The sequence below is a fragment of the Balaenoptera acutorostrata genome, chromosome 6 (genome assembly GCF_949987535.1).
Source record: "Balaenoptera acutorostrata chromosome 6, mBalAcu1.1, whole genome shotgun sequence".
NCBI lineage: Eukaryota > Metazoa > Chordata > Mammalia > Artiodactyla > Balaenopteridae > Balaenoptera > Balaenoptera acutorostrata.
This window is the reverse complement of record NC_080069.1, coordinates 55,049,655-55,055,733: the sequence shown is the minus strand read 5'-3', so window position 1 is coordinate 55,055,733 and position 6,079 is coordinate 55,049,655.

Below are 6,079 nucleotides of genomic sequence, written 5' to 3'. Positions count from 1 at the left end.
CAAGAGGAAACATTCTATAAATGTGTATTGATATAAGCAAAGTTGCATTATCTGCCAGCATTGTTATGCTGTGCAAGAAAATACTTCCAGTGCTAAGAAGCAATAGCTAACTATTGTTTTCATATTTCTATTTTTTACGTTTTGATATAAAGCAACATCTATGTTAAAAAAATAGACAGGGGGAGGAAAAGGAGAGAAATTAGGGTAGGCTATAAAGGTTGTAAAACTCCTAACTGGTGTGCTTACAGGGCATGATGGCCACTGAATAGATCCATTAGTCATAATTGTTGCTGTCAGGAGCCAGTTAAATGGCTGTCTCTGAGGAGGTCACCTTCCACATATGAGCTGCCCTACACTGAGTATTAGACTTGTCAGGAGGCTGAATCCTGACTCTTCTGGACAAACCTTAAAAACCTTTTTTTTTTTTTTTTACTTAATAGAAATGAAATAGCAAAGCTTAAAAGTAATTTAGTGTTTCTAAACTGAACTAAAACACATAGCATACATAGTGGTGATAACACTAGAAAAGCTTTATTGTCTGCTGTCCTGTTCCCAACCTGTGCTGGGTAGTCTCCGTTTGCCTCTTTAGAGCCACTCAGCCTCTCCACCAGGCTCTGGGCTGACCTCTGCATCAAAAGGAATTCTTTGCCCTCTGACTTCCATTTGGACTCAGCCCATAGGAAGTCCTAGTGGGGACTGAAGGATGGAGGAGAGGGAATTTTTATTTCCCTGCTCTCGGATATTTAATTCCTTGGTGTCTTCTTTCTTGGGCCTTGTGCTCCACCAAGGACCACAGCAGGGCCAGGTGAGGGTGAGGCAAGTGAGGTCTTGGGCGCAAAATTTAAGGAGACACTCACTCTCAGGGCTGTGCAAGGGCAGGGTCAGCTCCTGAGAGTAAGGGCCTCCTTAAATCTGACGACTAATTCCTTAACATTTATCCTTCCTTTAATCAAGAGGATTCTGTTCCTTATAATCAAAGCAGTACAGACCAAAATAGTAAGGGAACAGAAGTCTGAGAAGTAGCTGGAGAATACCTGGTCGTTCGAAATGAATTCTGGATTATAGGACCTAGAAACTTTACATCCTAGGCAGGACAGGTTCCATAACTTGTAAGATCTAGTGAAAAAAAATAAAGTGAAAAAAAAGAAAATGTAGGGCGCTTGTTGGAAAACTCTTGAGAACTTCCAGAGAGCAATAGTAGAGCACTAAACCAAACATGGGGACTTTCTGAGTGTGAGGCCCTGTGTGACTACACGTTTCACACACCCAGGAAGCCAGCTCTTCTTCTGGGATATTTGCAAGTGAAATTGCTGATCTTTGAGGAATTGTGGAGAATTGGAGAAGCATGAGAAAATTAAGTTAAAAGTCATTTTAAAATCTTGAAATCCCTGTGACAGCAGCATGGGTTTCTCATGCATCTTTTTGGTCCAGGGTGTTTACTAAACCCGTGGTGAGAACTTAGCAGCAACAATAATAACTAATACTCACCGAGCTCTTATTATGGGCCCATGGCCTGCTACATGGTGAGTATTCCTCTTTGTTGAAGGAATGGATGGACAGGTGAAATTCAGAAACTGGCTAAGGGTTTTATATGAATGATCTCATTTAATCCTTAAGCAACCTCATGAAGTAAATATTATTATTATCCCCATTTTATAGATAAGGAAAATGACACCTGGGGAGTTAAAGCAATTTGCCCAAGGTCACGTGGTTAATTAACCTCTGGGATTGGCACCTGTACTCCTCTGATTTCAAAGTCTAAACCCTTAACCACTCTGCCCATAGTAGGCACTTGGGAATAATTGATTGGTTTTTGGATTATCTTTTGCTATTAACTGGGTCATAAGTCTAACAACTTTACTAACCTGACACCAGCAAATAATAATTATTATTCAAAACCTTAGAAATTCCAACTAGTAAATACTAACTGTACAAGAGACTCTGATCATATACAGGACATTCTCTCCTTAGGCAGATATATTCTCAGACATTTTTTTTTCAAAGCAGTTCCCTTTGTTTTATTTTTTTTAAATTAGTTATCTATTTTCTACATATTAGTGTATATATGTCAATCTCAATCTGACATTTTTTATTTATTTATTTAAATTTATTTATTTATTTATTTTTGGCTGCGTTGGGTCTTTGTTGCTGCGTGCAGGCTTTTCTCTAGTTGCAGCAAGCGGGGGCTACTCTTCCTTGCAGTGCACGTGCTTCTCATCGCGGTGGCTTCTCTTGTTGCGGAGCATGGGCTCTAGGTGTGGGGCTTCAGTAGTTGTGGCGCACGGGCTTACTTGCTCCGCAGCATGTGGGATCTTCCCAGACCAGGGCTCGAACCCATGTCCCCTGCATTGGCAGGTGGATTCTTAACCACTGCGCCACCAGGGAAGTCCCTCAGACATTTTAAAATTACCTTTCTGCTCTTCTGTCATAGGGCAAGGGGCAATTATTATATCCTGGATATAATATATGATATATTGTATCACAGATACCTACAATCTTATAAATGTGTCATGCTAATTAGAACTTGATAGTCATGAAATCGCATGTAGATAAAATTATGTGTATACGAAAAAGCTACACATCTGAACCCTTAGTGACAAATTTCAAGGAGTAGAACTCTTAAAGAAGAAAAATCCCTTAAGAATGGAATGTATACGTCGATACTGGTGAAAGCAGATCTACACTTCTCCCATCATTTTATGCAAGGTCCTGTATCCAGTACCAGTCTTGTGAAATCCCCAGGCTGTAGGAGTGTCTCCAAATCTGGGAGCAGCCCAGGACAAGCTTTCTCTCAGCTGGTTGCAGCAATCTCTAAGTACCTCAGTGTGCACAGCAGGAGAGCAAACCTCTGAACCTGAGTGTATGGTGACTGCTCGGTTCACCACCTATTGGCCATTCTTGCAAAGGAGGCACCATTCTCTCACAAAAGTAGAGTAGTGCAGCAACACGTAATAAAAATAAAAAGTAGGAGAGATTAAAAGAAAGAAAGCAGAGAGGAGAGAGAAAATATAGTATCAAACAGATGCTGGAGAGAACAGCTGTGTTCCCTACAAGGGTAAAAGGGGGCAAGAACTGCCTGCCTTGCTCCCCAGTACAGTAAATCTTCCAGGTGTGATGTGCCTCAATTGTCCTCTATTCCCCTCAAAACTCACCTCACATACACAGACATCCGCACCATGGTTGTCACTACGAGTGCTGCACCCAGCTTCTACTGGCTCCTGTGCACTGGTAGTGCACATTTCTTCCTAACTCCATATTCACTGACACCACTTGCATCGTTTGAAATCAGCCACAGAGTATTTACACCGAAGAAATCAACAAGCACTACAATTTTTTCCTTAGTGTTTTAGTCTGTTTGGGCTGCTATAACAAAATATCATAGACTAGGTGGCTTTTAAACAACAGAATTTTAATTTTTCACAGTTCTGAAAGCTGAAAGTCAGAGATCAGCATCATCAGGCTAGGGTAAGGGCCACCTCCAGGTTGCAGACTTATCGTCCTATCCTCAGATGGCAGAAGGGGGCTAGGGAGTTCTCTGGAGTTAAGTAAGTGCCTAGGCGAGGGGTTATGTCTAAATCTGGGGTGAGGTGGGATGGGGACAGGACCATAGCTAAGGAAGTAGCAACAGAACCAATTGCTACTTTTTTTATACAGCAGGTTTTTATTAGTTATCCATTTTATACATATTAGTGTATATATGTCAATCCCAATCTCCCAACCAATTGCTACTTTTGCATACATTCTCCACAAATACAAAAGCCAGGAGCAAGGGCAAATGACTTCTTCCTTGTAATGCCCTCTTTTTCTGGTTAAAGAAAATTCTTTAGAAATCTTATAGTTCTGTAAGTCTCATAGGACAGAACTGAATCACATGGCCACACCTTGCTATAATGGAGTCTGGGAAAGTATCTGGCAAAGGTGAACAAAATAGCCATAATGGGCTTGTGTTAGGGTAAGTAAAATACAGTGTGTGGGTCAAATCTAGACCTTCACCTGTTTTTGTAGAGCCTGTAAGCTAAGAATAATTTTTACATTAAAAAAATATCAGTACAAGGACTTCCCTGGTGGCGCAGTGGTTAAGAATCCGCCTGCCAATGCAGGGGACATGGGTTCGAGCCCTGGTCCGGGAAGATCCCACATGTTGCGGAGCAAGTAAGTCTGTGCGCCACAACTACTGAAGCTCGTGCACCTAGAGCCTGTGCTCCACAACAAGAGAAGTCACCGCAATGAGAAGCACGCGCACCACAACGAAGAGCAGACCCTGCTTGTCGCAACTAGAGAAAGCCTGCGCACGGCAACAAAGGCCCAACACAGCCAAAAATAAATAAATAAAATAAATAAATTAAAAAAAAAAGAAACTACTACTCTACAATGTGTTTAAAAAAAAAAAAACCAGTACAGATCCATCATGTCAAAATAAGAAAAGTAAGCTTTATATGTCATGCTTTTTTCCCTAGCTTTACTGAGATATATTGACACAAATATATTGACACATAATACATACACAAATATATCTCAAATATATTGAGATATAATTGTGTAAGTTTAAGGTTTGCAATACATTTATTTGATACATTTATATATTGCAAAATGATTACACCACAGATAGCTAAAACCTCTATCACATTGAATAATTACTATTTCTTTTTTGTGGTGAGACTATTTAAGATCTACTGTCTTAGCAACTTCCAATTATATAATATTATTAACTATAATTACCATGCTGTACTTTAGATCCCTAGAACTAATTCATCTTATAACTGGAAATTTGTACCCTCTGACCAATATCTCCCATTTCCCCCACACCCCCAGTCCCCGGTAACCACCATTTTACTCTCTGTTTCTATGAGTTTGGCTCTTTTAGATTCCACATATAAGTGAGATCATACAGTATTTGTCTTTCTCTGTCTGATTTCTTTCACTTAGCATAATTCCCTCAAGATTCATCCATGTTCTCAGGATTTCCTTCTTTCTCACGGCTAAATAATATTCCATTGTGTTTACATATACCACAACTTCTTTATCCATTCATCCTTTAACAGAAACTTAGGTTGTTTCCGTATCTTGGCTATGGTAAATAATGCTTCAATGAACTTGGGAATGCAGATAACTCTTCAAGATCCTGTTTTCATTTCCTGTGTATATATACCCAGAAGTGGGATTGCGGGATCATGTGGTAGTTCTATTTTTAATTTTTTGAGCAACATCCATACTATTTTCCATAGTGGCTGTACTAATTTGCATTCCCACTGACAGTGCACAAATGTTCCCCTTTTTTCCACACCCTCACCAACACTTGTTATCTCTTGTCTTTTTGATAATAGCCATTTGTTTTGCTATTGAGTTATATGAGTTTTTTACATAGTTTGAATATTAACCCCTTATCAGATACGTGATTTGCAAATACATTCTCCCGTTCCATAGGTTGCCTTTTCATTTTGTTGAGTGTTTCTTTTGCTCTGCAGAAGCTTTTCAGTTTGATATAATCCCACTTGTTAATTTTTGCTTTTGTTGCTGTGTTTCTGGTGTCATATCCAAAAAATCATTGCCAAGACCACTGTTGAAGAGATTTTCCCATTTTCTTCTTGGAGTTTTACAGTTTCTGTTCTTATGTTTAAGTCCTTAATCCATTTTGAGTTAATTCTTTTAAGTGGTATAAGATAGGGGTCCAATTTTATTCTTATGCATGTAGTTACCCAGGTTCCCCAGCTTCATTTATTGAAGAGAATATCTTTACCCATTAAGTTTTCTTGATTCCCTTGTCAAATATCAGTTGACCATATATTCAAGGGTTTATTTCTAGGCACTTGATTTTGTTGCATTGGTCTATGTGTCCTTTTTTTTTTTTTTTTGCCAGTACCATACTGTTTTGATTACTATAGCTTTGCCATGTAGTTTGAAATCAGAAACTGATGCCTCTAGCTTTGTTCTTCTTTCTCAGGATTGCTTTGGCTATTTGGGATCTTTTGTGGTTTCATACAAATATTAGGATTTTTTTTCTATTTCTGTGAAAAAAGCAGTTGAAATTTTGATAGGGATTTCATTGAATAAAGATGACTTTGTGCAGTATGGATATTTT